The following is a 15,055-nucleotide window of genomic DNA, read 5'->3' on the forward strand; positions in this document are numbered from 1 at the left end:
ACCATTTTGCTTTATCTTGTCTTGCACATTGAACACCGTCCGGACAATAAACAAGAGATAAATCTCGATCTCAAATTTCTCAGAAGAAACTCATCTATGGACGAATGGAGGTTGGTCCAGTAAGCTTTGCTTAACATGGCTTCTTGCAAATTTTAGTAACCAAAGATTCAGAGTCGGGATCCATCGGCCTTACCAGTAGATGTCAAAACGTTGCTGGCCCACTCTGCTTCCGAGTCGTCGCGGGACAGGGCTCACTGAATCTCATGCAGGTGGGATTCTAGAATGGTTATGGAGATTTCAGGTTAACTCTTCCTTGAGTGAAGAAGCCACGTCTGTGGAGTGTGGGATCCTGCTAATTATAATCCTACCTTACAGAACTTCCTCTTCCCACTCACTCCCCTAATCTGATTCAGTTCATGTTCCTTGGCTCCCGACCCAGACTCCGAATGTTGACATAGCTTGGTCACATGCGAAACTTCTTTCACAAGACTTAGGAGCCCAGACAAGCTGAATGTAAAAACACGAAACCCAAGATACTTTTGGGTGTAGCTTGGAGGTAGAATGCCCCTGAGTTCCATCCCTGGTAACACACACACACACACACACACACACACACACACACACGCAAACAGGGTCAATTCTGACAGTGCTAAGGCAAATCAAGAAATAACACAGGATCATGTACAGAGAAGGGCCAGGCTGAAATGTACCTGTAGATGAAAGTTCAAGGGCCTCGCGGAATGGGAGACATTCGAGCTGAGACCTGGATGAAGACTTGAAGCTATGCATTGATCGTTCAGGACTTGGTTCCCAGCACGAGTATCCAATGGCTTCTTTATCTTCTTAGAGAAAGACTTATCTTCTTTATCTTCTTAGAGAAAGACTTTATCTTCTTAGAGAAAGAAGCCATTGGATACAGCGACAGTCAAGAAGTGGACAAGGTCCAGGTGCTGCTGGTCCCCAAGCCAAGCATCCATGGGTTTGGACCTAGCCCTGCGTGCACAGGTTAGTTGTCAGAGAATAGTTTTACACAGAAGCTGACATGATCCGGTTTATGTTTTAAAAAAGATTTCTGGTCGCTGTGCAGAAAATGGATTCTTACACGTCATGTTCCAAATCCAACTTACATGTGGTATGATTAATAACCTAGTGGCTGACAGTACACTAGAAATGGGGGTGATATCTTATTTGCTGGCAATAAAAGGCACTTTTTTCTGTTCCAAACTAATAAAGATGTTTAACAAACTGTCCCTAGTTAGCTAAAATGAGCACTGTTTCCTTGCATCTTGGATAATTTTTTTTCAAAGAGGATTTGTGTGTTTGTGGTAATATTAATAACTGAAGAATTGGAAATTTGCAATTCTGAAGCCTCTTGACAAGGTAATAGCTTTTGGGTGGCTGGAAGAAAATTGCATTTTGTTTCATATGCACAAGTGATTACTATTTATTTCATTATACCCTGACATAGCTATTGAATTTCCCACCCATCAAGAGCTCTGTTAGGCTTCCTATCCTGAGCATTGGATAGGACCGTTTATTATCTGAAGAATGAACAGCTGGTTGTAGTGGCAACTGCCTGTCCCAGGACTTGGAGGCTGAGAAGGGGGATCACAGGATTGAGGCTTCAGCAACTTAGCAAGATCTTGTTTCAAAAATAAAAAGTTAAATAGAGTTAGGGATTTAGCTAGAAGGCAGAATGCCTCTGGGTTCAATCCCCAGTAATAATAATAATAATAATAATAATAATAATAATAATAATACAAAGCGACAACAAAATCTGACCAGATAGCTACTGTTTGTTGTCTGAATTTTTGAGAGGCGTATAATATTAAAACATGCCGGCCAGGCATGGTGGTGCATGCCTGTAACCCCAGTACTTGGGAGGCTGAGACAGGAGGGTCATAGGTTCAAGACCAGACACACACACACACACTCACACAGCATATTTCTAGGTCTTTGAATTTACTTTTTTAAAGCATTTAGATATTTTTTCTGGAAGTACTAGGGATGGAACCCAGGGGCATTCTACCTCTGAGCTATACTCCTAGCCCTATTTTTTTATTCTTTATTTTTTGAAACAGGGTCTCACTGGGTTGCAGAGGGCCTCACTACGTAGCTGAGGCTGTCCGTGAACCGTGAGCCTCCTTCTCAGCCTCCCAAATGCATGGTGAAGCATTTGGATTTTTTAAATCAACTTTGGTAATTAAACATAACTCTGACTGTACAATGTGGGGACTTTGCATGTCTCATATTAGTAGCACCTGTAATTGCCAATTATACTCAAACACCAGGAAAAGTACAATGCATGCCCTCCTCCCACTGGAGCCCCCAGCATGGTGCTCTTCTTTCTTTGGTTTCGAAGATGGGAAAGTTGAGACTCAAGGTGGTATGAGAACCGGGCCGAGTGGCAGGACTCAGGAGGCTGAGCCAGGAGGATCGCAGATTTAAAGCCAGCCTCAGCAACTAGTAAGACCTGCTTCAGGGGAAAATTTTAAAAAAGAGTTGAGGGTGTAGCTCAGAGGTAGAACACCCCTGGGTTCAATCCTCAGTGCCAATAGGTAGGTAGGTAGGTAGGTAGAAATAGATGATAGATGTATGGGTAGATAGATGCATAGATACATAAATACATACTAGATGGGTGGATAGAAGATTAGGTAGATAGATAGATGATAGAGATAGATGATAGATAGATAGATAGATAGATAGATAGATAGATAGATAGATAGAATTGGTAGATAAATGATTGATAGATAGGATTGGTAGATAATGATAGATAGATAGATAGATAGATAGAATTGGTAGATAAATGATCGATAGATAGGATTGGTAGATAAATGATAGATAGATAGATGATAGGATTGGTAGATAAATGATCGATAGATAGGATTGGTAGATAATGATAGATAGATAGATAGATAGATAGATATGATCGATAGATAGGATTGGTAGATAAATGATCGATAGATAGGATTGGTAGATAAATGATAGATAGATAGGATTGGTAGATAAATGATCGATAGATAGGATTGGTAGATAAATGATAGATAGATAGATAGATAGATATGATCGATAGATGGGATTGGTAGATAAATGATCAATAGATAGGATTGGTAGATAATGATAGATAGATAGATAGATAGATAGATAGATAGATAGGATTGGTAGATAAATGATCGATAGATAGGATTGGTAGATAAATGATAGATAGATAGATAGATAGATATGATCGATAGATGGGATTGGTAGATAAATGATCGATAGATAGGATTGGTAGATAAATGATAGATAGATAGATAGGATTGGTAGATAAATGATCGATAGATAGAATTGGTAGATAAATGATAGATAGATAGATAGATATGATCGATAGATGGGATTGGTAGATAAATGATCGATAGATAGGATTGGTAGATAAATGATAGATAGATAGATAGATAGATAGATAGGATTGGTAGATAAATGATCGATAGATAGGATTGGTAGATAAATGATAGATAGATAGATAGATATGATCGATAGATGGGATTGGTAGATAAATGATCGATAGATAGGATTGGTAGATAAATGATAGATAGATAGATAGATAGATAGATAGATAGATAGGATTGGTAGATAAATGATCGATAGATAGGATTGGTAGATAAAAGATAGATAGATATGATCGATAGATAGGATTGGTAGATGAATGATAGATAGATAGGATTGGTAGATAAATGATAGATAGATAGATAGATAGGATTGGTAGATAAATGATCGATAGATAGGATTGGTAGATAAATGGTAGATAGATAGATAGATAGATAGATAGATAGATAGATAGATAGATAGGATTGGTAGATAAATGATTGATTAATTGATAGATATGATAGATATGATAGGTAGATAGATGATAGATCGATCGATAGGTAGGATTGGTAGATAGATAAATGATAGAAAGATAGATAGGATTGGTAGATAAATGATAGATGTGATAAATTAGATAGATAGATAGATAGATAGATAGGATTGGTAGATAGATAAATGATAGATAGATAGATGATAGATAGGATAGGTAGATAGATAATAGATAGATCGATCGATAGGATTGGTAGATAAATAAATGACAGATAGATGATAGAAAATAAAAATGGTATGAGAGTTGTCCTTTAACTCATGATGGCGAGCTCTTTATATTTTCTTTCAATTAGGGAAAAAAAGAAGTAGACAGGTGATATTTCAGTAAGTACAAAGCTGAGACACACGGAAGATTTGCTGGGGCTGGGCGCGTGTTGGAAATGACCTGGCGCTGCCTGGACGGCCGCGTCCTGCATACACTCTCTCCCCAGCTACAGAAGTCGATGGGGCGAGTCACGGTTGGCCCAGGACTGTCCCAGGGCGCAGCATGTGGCCGTGGAGTAGCCCAGCGTGAACGCTGTACAGCCCGCTTCCCGTTCCATTTTCAGCATGAGGTCGCCACAATGATCAAGCTTCACAAACCTTCACCTTGGGGGCATTGGCAAACTTCCTGCAAAGCTGATGAATATGTCACACGCTCCAGAGGCATTAAGATGAGCATGAAGAATTCAAAATGTCCACCAATGAGAGCTTTGAAAACATAATCATATAGCTCCCACTATGTGGCCAATTAGAACAGCCGTTCAATAGGATAATGCCTACATCCCCGGCACTTTAGACATGTTAGACAATATGATTGTTCAAAAGTACAGCATAATTCCTTCTAAAATAGGAAGCTAACTATTGGCCATATCATCAGGTAGCAAACAGTAGATTAAAGACCTTGTTTGATTTCAACTTCTTTAGTTTGATGCTTGGAAAGGGATTATTATACATTATATTTTTTTCCCTCTAAACATTTCTATGTTGATTTTATAAATGAATTAGTGATTCAAATCAATTTATTTTGTGTCTCTGGGGGTGGAAGCCAGGGGCATTTGACCTCCAAGCTACACCCCTGCCCTATTTTTTACTCTTTATTTTGAAACAGGGTCTCACTGAGTTGCAGAGGGCCTCACTAAGTAGCTGAGGCTGTTCTTGAACCACGATCCTCCAGTCTCATCCTCCCAAATGCTGGGATTACAAGCGTGAGCCACCACGCCTGGCTTCGAATCAATTTTTTTTTTTTTTTTTTTTTTTTTTTTGGTATTGGGAATTGAAATCAGGGACAGTCGACCTCCAAGCCACATCCCCAGCCCGATTTGATTCTTTTTTTTTTTTTTTAATTTTGAAAGAGTCTCACTAAATTACTAAGGATCTCTTTAAGTTGCTGAATCCAGCCTGGAACCTGCGATCCTCCTGTCTCAGCCTCCCAAGTACTGGGATTACAGGTGTGTGCCACCATACCCAGCAGAATCAAATCAATTTGACCTCAGTTTTAAGCAGAAACCCAGCTCAGATCGACTCTGCACCCTACGCCACTTGTGTGCGTCTGAATGCACAAATGTTTCCATCAAGTTCTTCAGATTTTTTCAAACGTGAAACATTTTTGTATTATCCAAATAAAATGGATGGATATGTGATTATCACTGGACGTTAGAGACCTGGATGGAAGCCATTCTGGGGCTGTTTCTCTCTCTCATAATTCACTTGGGTAGAGCCGTACAGTTCGGGGAAGACAAACAAGAGAGGAATTTTCCCTGCAACATACCGAGGACGACCTCATTACTATTTTAATTGGGGAATATAAAAGCAGCCTGAGTTCTCTATTAGTCAAATTCTATTTGAAGAAATCGTCATGAATAAGTCATGGCTGGGGGCACAGCACTGCTGCCCTTTGCAAGCCAGCGTATGGCTTTTAGAAACGAGTCCTGAGTTTCTGCTCCAGGCCAGTCCTGGCCTCCACGAACCACTTCTTGAACCACCCAGGAGTCTCCATGTACATTTTAAAATGTCTATCGGTATAAATACAAATGCATGTATGTGCGGAGAGGTGAGATTTGGAAATATCTTTTTTTTTTTTCTGATAGTGGAGATTGAACTCAGGTGCATCTAACTCCAAGTTCTACCCCCAGCTCTCTTAATTTTATTTTATTTATTTATTTATTTATTTATTTATTTATTTATTTTTGGTGGTACTGGGGGTGGAACCCAGAGGCTTTCTACCTCCGGGCTATACTCCCAGACCTACTTTATATTTTATTTGGAAACAGGGTCTTCCTAAGTTGCTGAAAGCCTCACTAAGTAGCTGAGGCTGGCTTTGAACCCATGCGATCCTCCTGTCTCAGCCTCCCAAGCGCGGAGATTGCAAGCGTGCGCCACCACGCCCGGCTTACGTATTTATTTTTGAAGAACTGGGGATTGGACCTAGGGGCATTCTACTTCCGAGCTACACTCCCAATCCTATTTTTTATCCTTTATTTTGAAACAGGGTCTCACTAAGTTGTGGAGAGCCTTACTAAGTAGGTGAAGCTGGCTGTGAACCTGTAATCCTCCTGTCTCACCCTCCCAAGTACTGGGATTACAATGCACCACCATACCCGGCTATTTTTGTTTTTGTTTTTGTTTGTTTTTGTTTTTGAAACAGGGTCTCACTAAGTTCCTGGGAGTCTTGCAGGTTTGAGGCCGGGTGTCTTAGCCTCCTGTCTTAGCCTCCCAAGTACTTAGATAACTGAAAACATCTTTCTTCCTAGCACAGTAGACTAGGAAGTAGACTATAAATTGGATAAAGATCTTTTTCTGGCTCCTAGAGATGAGAGCGACCTTCGGGAAGCAAAGTGGGGCAGTAATTTTCCAGCCTTCCATGTACAAGAACAATTAATAGTGTAACAAAGGGCATTGTTTGTGGTAACCTTGATTACATTTTCCAAAGTCTAGTTCATTTCCCCACGGGGGTGGGGGGGGGATTATCTTCACTAATGATAAAGAGGACAAAAAGACACAGAAAGTTCCCTCTGTGGTGACAATAAACTTTAATACACTTGGTACATAAACAAATCAGGGACAGACGCCTCCTTTCATGCTGAAGAGCGGAGGCACGGAATTCTGGCTTTCACCTAGATTTTCTTCTTTTCAAAGACAATATTTAGAGTGAATGCGTGCTGTCGTGGCGAGATCAAACTGCTTTTGCATCAACAAAGGCAAGGACTGAATGTCTGGGCAAATGACTGAGCTGCCTGTGTAGGGCCATTTACCTAAAGGTAGGGAGACAGAAAGTCGCCCTCTGGGGCCAGCTGATGGGGGTCTAAGTACCGCCATCATCTCAGTATCCCGCTGCTCCACCCGAAAGGAGCAGCATCAGAGGCCCCGAGGCTTTCCCGGAAGGATGTTTGTTGCCTAGACTCATTTATATTTCTGCTGCTTTGATGTTGGATGGAGCCACGCAATGTCTTATCCTCCACACGCCTATCCCAGGTCCACGCTCAGTCCTGTGTTTCAGAGCAGCGCGTGGCAAGCTGAAAACTTCAAGCTTGCGAGCATCGTAAGCGACCTGAGCTCTCAGCGTGCGCCGCAGAGCACCTTTCACGGGCCGAGTGCACGCTCGACCCTGAACCTGTCTGCAGTTTTACCCCAAGAGGTCCCAAACCTAGGCTGTGTAAAGGCAGACTTTGACCACGGGGTAAACGCATGCCTTGTGCGGTACGGGTAGCCGATGGAGACACCTTGTTTCATCAATGTGGGTCTTTAGAATCGGTTTGAAATGGCTTAGAAGACAGGGGAGCGGGGAACCAAGTGGTCACAGGCTCCATTCGTTCACCCCATAACCACTGTCCTGCTGAGGAGACTGAGAGTGACCAGCCACATTCAGTGGCAAAAGGCCACTGGAAAAGCCAGCCGTGGTGTAGGTCAGCAAACGGGTGATTCGAAGAACATCCATAAGACACACAGCATTCTGTGTGTTTTCGTAGGGAAGGCGGAGAGCAAGCGCTCACAGAAATAATAATAATAATAATAATAATAATAATAATATACTATAAAATATAATATAATATAAAAATAATATATAATATAATATAATATAAAATAATATAAAATAATATATAAATAATATAATATAAAATAATATAATATAAAAATAATAAATATAAATATAATATAATATAAAATATAATATAATGTAAAATAATATATAAATAATATAATATAATATAATATAATATAATATATAAATATATAATAAATATAATATAATATGTAAAATAATGTAATATAAAAATAATAAATTATTATAAATAATTATTGTTATTATTATTTATTCGCCAGCAGGTTGCAGAAGTCAGGCCCCTCTCCAGGTGGCAGCTCCCTGGTTCTGCAGCTTGGGCGCGTCTCCATCGCTGGCTCTCCCTGAGCGACTCCCGGGTGTGAGCCTAGGAGCTCTGGGCGCACTTTCTTCCACACCTGGTGAAAGGCGCCCCCGAGCATCTCAGAAGTCTTATTACCAGGTGGCCATGACAGCTCAGCACTGCCTAAAGAGTGCGTCACTTTTTCTATTGAAAAAAAAAATCACACTCCAGCCATCAGGACTGTTTCATTTGCCCTCTGCTTGGCTCTGCGGCAAATGTGCGGAGAATCCAGGACATGATATGAAAGCTAAGGAGCTTGTAATGACTTTTTTTTTTTAATTTTTTTTTGTGGTACTGGGGATGGAACCCAGGAGCATCCTACCTCCAAGCTACACTCCCACCCCCATTATTTTATTCCTTATTTTGGGGGGTATTTGGGGTGTTATTTATTTATTTATTTATTTTTGTGGTACTGGGGTTCCTGGAAGCCCTTCTACCTCCGGGCTACACTCCCAGACCTATTTTTATACTTTTTTATTTGGAAACAGGGTCTCTTAAGCCAGCATGGCTGGCTTCGAACCTGCGCGATCCTCCTGTCTCCGCCTCGCAAGCACGGGAATTACAGCGTGCTCCACCACGCCCGGCTGTATTCTTTATTTTGAAACAGGGTCTCGCTGAGTTGCAAAGGGCCTCACTAAGTAGCTGAGGCTGTCCGCGAACCGCGATCCTCCTGTCTCAGCCTCCCAAGTGCTGGGATGACAAGCGCGCGCCACCACGCCCCGCTTTGTAATGACTCTCTTTTGGCCACTGCGCAGGAATCTAAGCCCATCGTTGCTGGGTACATCGTATAATGCCTGATTCACGTACCTCAAGCTGGTGGCAGAACAAATATTGATTTATATTTGATACTTATAGTCACGCATTGTAATGTAAGTCATAGTGATGGTGACATATGTGCACTCAGCACTTGGCAGACTTTCCCCCTGGCGTCCTCCCCGTTCCCCTCTCCCCATCCATGATTTTGAAATTGGCATTGGTATTCTCATTAGGCTTGTAATGTTGATGGTTGTTGATCCTCTCTCTCCCCTTCCTCCTCCCTGGCTCCACGGCAACTTCTCCTCCACTATCTGGAGCCCTCCGGGGTCTCGATTTCTCCTGAGCTTCCTCATAGGAGAGAAAGCACGTGAGACTTCCCTTTCTGCAACCGGCTACTCTCACTTAACACAGTATTCTCAGGGTCCATCCATTTTCCTGCAAAAGACAAGAATTCAACAAATAGCGATTTCGAATCCTGATCAGGATAGCGGGGCGTGGTGGGCACGCTTGTAATCCCCGCGCTTGGGAGGCGGAGACAGGAGGATCGCGCTGGTTCGAAGCCCGCCTCGCTGGCTTAAGAGACCCTGTTTCCAAATAAAAAGTATAAAATAGGTCTGGGAGTGTAGCCCGGAGGTAGAATGGCTTTCAGGAACCCCAGTACCAGCAAAAAAAAAAAAAGAAGAAGAAGAAGAAGAATCCTGATCAGAATAAATTCTGTCTCCCATTCCCTGAGATGCTGTTTGGAAAACTGGCTGGGCCATTTTTGTTCAAGAGTTCAGCCGGCAACGGAGAGAGGCTTCACTTTAAAGCAGAGAAGCAGAAATATACAGTAGTTATCAGTGAAGTCTGCTTCTTTTTTTGTTTTGCTTTGTTTTGTTTTTTCGGTACTAGGGATAAAACCCAGGGGCATTCTACCTCCAAGCTACACCCGGGCCCTATCTTTTTTATTCTTTATTTAGAAACAGGGTCTCACTGAGTTGCAAAGGTCCTCCCTAAGTAGCTAAGGCTGTCCTCGAACCGCGGTCCTCCTGTCTCAGCCTCCCGAATGCTGGGATGACAAGCTTGTGCCACCACTTGCAGCTGAGACTGACCCCTGCTGTCCACTAGCCACAACCCTCAGCCAAGCCCACCACCTGCTCCAGGCCCACCCCTCCTCGTCTGTAAACGGTGGGAGTGGTGGTACTCAGCTGAGAGTACCGTGAGCACTAAGTAAGATGCAGCTATGCAAAGAACCAGACACGACACCTGGAGGTAGAAAATCATTAGTCATTTTTATTATAATAAACATAATTTGTTAACAGAGCAATACCCTGCCTTCTGCAGTTCTCCAAAGAGACGGGTGCATTTAATATTTTTCCAGCCCCTATGAACAGAACAAAGGACTCTGGGTGCTCCATAGTTTTGTTACTTTAAATGGCCTATCGGTAAAACGCGTTCAGTAACCCCATCTAAGCATTGGTTAAAAAATATTTTTCTTTAAAAAAAAAAAAAAAGCTATTCCGAAATGGAGGTTTTTTGTTGATAGAAAGACTGCAGTAAGACCCAGAAAAATTCAATTACCCCTTGATTGGGTCAGGGCAGCCCAGAGGGAATTATACATTTGAAATCACAAACTGGATTTGGTGCCTATTGCAAATTCAGCAGTTGCTTCCTGGCTGCTTCCTCCGAGATCAAAAGGGCCCCGCCAGCCTCCAGATGAGGGTAAACGGCACCCTCTGGCTTCCGATGGCCGCCTTCCTGTGTCTTTGCCTAGGTGTTAATTCATGATATTTCCTCCCATAGTTATAGCTGCCCGACACATGCTGACTATAAACGCTCCTCTTCCAAAACCGTTGTGTGTGCGCACGCGCGCGCGTGTGTGTGTGTGTGTGTGCGTGTGTGCGTGTGTGTGTGTGTGTGTGCAGCACAAGTGAGGTAGGGAGGAGAATTGACGGGGGAAATAGTTGGAATGATACTTGGTCCAGCTCTGCAGGTTATCACCACCAATCTCACTAACATGTACAGGGATGGGAAGGGAGACCCAGCAAGGATGTGCGCACGGAGTGTGTACACAGGTATGTAGGCGACACCTGTGATGATGTCTCATCACAGCGCAGCAGACGCGGGCACAAATGCTCCGCGCTACGAATCGTGAACTCGCCGACTCCCCGGTTCACTCCCTCTTTCTTTACAAAAGCCTCTGCCCCTCTCCTCCTCAGAGCAGGTGCCCCGCTGTGGAATCTCACTTCCATTTTGCATCTCTCTCTTCATATCACCCTCGTACAGCTATGGCGGCGGGGTTAAACACTCAGCCATACATCACTGAAATTCAAAAGCAAAGCAGATTTTTTAGTGATTTTTTTTCCCTCTGTCCATAAGCACAATTAATGATTTCTGTGGTCAAAAGCAAAGCAGATTTTTTAGTGATTTTTTTTTCCCTCTGTCCATAAGCACAATTAATGATATCTGTGGTCAACACGCTAAGTGAGCAATGGGGGAAAACGTTGTTGTATAACCAAAGGCACAGAAAAGAAATGGTTATTTTATTCTCCCCCCATACCCTACACACACACACACACACACACACACACACACACACACACTGCCCCCTCTGCGCACGAAGCCTGCAGACTCCGTCTCTGTGTGTTAGTCGACGGATCTTGCGTGTTGGAGATAACGCTGACCTCGACACACATGCCGGCACCTGGAAAGTCAGAGCGCGCACCTCCAAACGGCAGCCACAGGTGACGCGGGCTTTGTTTGACATGATGTTTAGCCGAAGAAAATCTTCCCGTTCTTTGTGTTCAGATTAAGGCTGTCTATAACGTGGCCCACAAATTCCCCTGGTCCGGACCCTAGCGCGCACTCACTCGCTCTCTCTCCCTTCCCTTTCTCTCTCTCTCTCTCTCTCTCTCTCTCTCTCTCTCTCTCTCTCTCTCTCTCTCTCTCTCTCTCCTCTCTCCTCTCTCCTCTCTCCTCTCTCTTCTGGCCTCAAACCTGTGATCCCCCATCTCAGACTCCCAAGTTCTGGGATTACAGGTGAGCTTTCTCTGTCTCTGCACCACCCACGCTCTTCCCTGCCGTCTGCCAATTTCCCATGCCATATTACATTTCCCCCAGTGTTGGGTTCCTTGACTGTGTGGGGACTTGACCCATGACCTTCTAATGGTTTTATTGAGATAAAATTCACATACCACACAATTCACCATTTAAAATGTACAATTCTAAGATGGGTGTGGTGGCGCACTCTTGTAATACTAGCACTCGGGAGGCTGAGACAGGAGTATCGTGGTTCGAAGACAGCCTCAGGTATTTAGTGAGGCCCTTTGCAATTCAGTGAGACCCTATTTCAATATAAAGAATCAAAAATAGGGCTGGGGGTGTAGCTCAGAGGTAGAATACCCCTGGGTTCCATTCCCAGTTCTACAAAAACAAAAACAAAAACAAAATAAAGAATAGAAAATAGAGCTGGGCCTGGTGATGCACTCTTGTAATCCCAGCATTTGGGAAGCTGAGACAAGAGGATCGGGGTTTGCAGCAAACCTCAGCTACTTAGTGAGGCCCTTTACAACTCAGTGAGGCCCTGTTTCAAAATAAAGGATAAAAAATAGTGCTGGGGTGTAGCTCGGAGGCAGAATGCCCTTGGGTTCCATCCCCAGTACTGCAAAAAAAAAAAAAAAAATACAATTCGGTGGCTTTTAGTGCAACTATTCACCCAGTTGCGCAGCCACAATCAACTCTAGAACACTACCATTATCTCTGAGAGATCCTGTACCGCTTAGCCCTCATCTGCAGTCCTCTGTCTCCTAGCCCCGGCCTAACACGAATCTGCTTTTTGGCTGCCTAGATCTGCCATTTTGAACATTCTGGATAAATGCCATCGTGCCGTCTGTGGTCTTGTATCTGGGTTTCACTGCAGTGTTTCCAAGATACATCCATGTTGGAGAATATGCCAGTACTTGAGTCTTTTTATTAATGCATGATACTCTACCCTAGGGGTGTGCGACATTTTTTCTGGCTCTTCATCGCTGGATGCACAGCGGGGTTGTTTCCACGCCGGGGCTGTTTCAAGTAACATTACATAAACACACAGGATGGTTTCTCTCGAAGTCTCCCATACCTTTCTCCCCAAGCGCATCTTTTGCCCCGAGCGTATCGCTTTGACAAACATTCACCCTAGTTAATGTCTTCATTATTTAACATCAATGGAGAAGGTGAAAATTTAGGGTCTGGAGTGAGATGTGAATATAAATCTCTGACCCGATGATTACTAGCTATGTGTCTTAGAATAGATTACTTAATTCTTCTAAGCTTCCATTTCCTCGTCTGTAAAATAAGAGAGAGTAATAAAGGGCCTATGTTATAGGGTTTGTTGTGGTCATTAAGTTAAATGGCCTATTCAAAACCCAGTGTTTGATGCCGGGCATGGTGGCGCACACCTGTTATCCCAGTACTTGGGAGGCTGAGACAAGAGGATCACAGGTTCAAGGCCAGCTCTGGCAACCTAGCAAGACCCTGCTTCAAAATAAAAAAGTATAAAGGGCTGTCGCTTGAAGGTAGAACGCCCCTGGGTTCAATCTCCAGTACCAAAAACAAACAAAACCACCAACAACAAAAATGTAGTGTTTGCCGTCTTAAAAAGAGTTTCATATGTTATTGTTGCCTTTATTTTATCATTATTGTTGCTATCTAAATTGGAAGACGTGCATAACACATCTGTTAGAAAGGGATCAAAATTAGATTAGTTAAAAAAAAAATTCCAGTCTGGACGCGGTGGTGCGCATCTGTAAGCTCAGTACCTCGGAGGCTGAGACGGGTAGATCGTGGTTCTCAGACGGCCTCAGCTACTTAGAGAGGCCCTCAGCAACTTAGTGAGACTCCGTTTCAAAATAAAGCATAAAAAATAGGGCTGGGGAGATGTAGCCTGGAGGTAGAATGCTCCTGGGTTCTATCCCCAGTACTGAAAAAAAAAAAAAATCTAAGAATAAATTGAGGCATTTTCAGACCGTGGATAGATGTCTCTTCATTCTTCCTTGGGTAGTTTTCCAAGGGTTGCTTTATTGATCTACGAAAACCCCATTCGTGTCCCCGTACAAGTGTTTCTTCATGGCTGGTCATTTCTGAAGAAGCATGGATGGCCCACAAGCTGTCGTATGTAACCCATCTTCTTTACACATCACTGGCTGAGCGGAAGTGATTGCTCCAACATCTCATTTTTCTCTATCAAGCTGCATGTTGAGCTTGGATATTATCCTGGTGGAACGAACTCTCTAGAATAGAAACGCTGGAAGCACAGGCCAAGTAGGACCTATCTATCGTCACGCTACAGAATCCAGAGGCTCCTTTTGTTTATCCAAGTGCCAAGCATCCATTGAAGGTCGGGCTTGGAGGATACCCAAGGTCAACCGAGGCCCTTGCTCGTACAGAGATGAAGTCCTCACTGCCGAGGAAAGAGAGCAGACAGAACCCAACCATCAAATAAGTGAGCAAGACGGCTTTCCCTGCTGCGGGCGGCATTAAACAGTGTGATGTGATGGGAACTGTCTACTGCAAAGGAAGGATTGTGATCAATGGTGAGGAAGAGGCGCTCCCAGGAGGGCGTCGAGCTGATGCTGGAATATCAAGAAGGCAGCTGTGGGTGATGTCAGGGACAGGGTGATTTGGGAACGACGGGGATCAGTCAACGACAAGACGGGTGGGGCCATGCCTGGCATAATTAAGAAAAAGGAAGCCGCCAGTGAGATGGGAACGGGATGGTGGATACAAGGCCTGGGGGGCAGATTAAGAAAAAGGCTCGGAGAATCTCAGCATGGAATGTCATGACGGGCATTGCGTCGGGGCAGGGTCCCATTGTCTCCCATCTCTGTGCCCCTCTGCCCAGGATAGCTATCGGCAGGCCCAGGCTAATAGTGCTTACTGCATACTGCAGGGTTGGGCTTTTTGTTGTTTTTTTTTTTTTAATTGTTTTTGGTGGTGGTGGTGGTAGTGATGGTGGTGGTGCTGCTGGGGATGGAACCCAGGGGTATTCTACCTCTGAGCTACCC

The 15,055-nt window shown here is 43.4% G+C and overlaps 1 protein-coding gene across 2 annotated transcripts in view; it reads left to right on the top strand.

Moving 5' to 3' along the window:
- The window catches only part of SYNPR (synaptoporin), a gene marked incomplete at both ends in the record, with an annotated part of 324,123 nt that overhangs the window by 253,366 nt on the left and 55,702 nt on the right, over positions 1-15,055 (top strand). The window lies entirely within an intron of this gene.

The sequence above is a fragment of the Muscardinus avellanarius genome (assembly GCF_963383645.1).
Source record: "Muscardinus avellanarius genome assembly, chromosome: 18".
Classification (NCBI taxonomy): Eukaryota; Metazoa; Chordata; class Mammalia; order Rodentia; family Gliridae; genus Muscardinus; species Muscardinus avellanarius.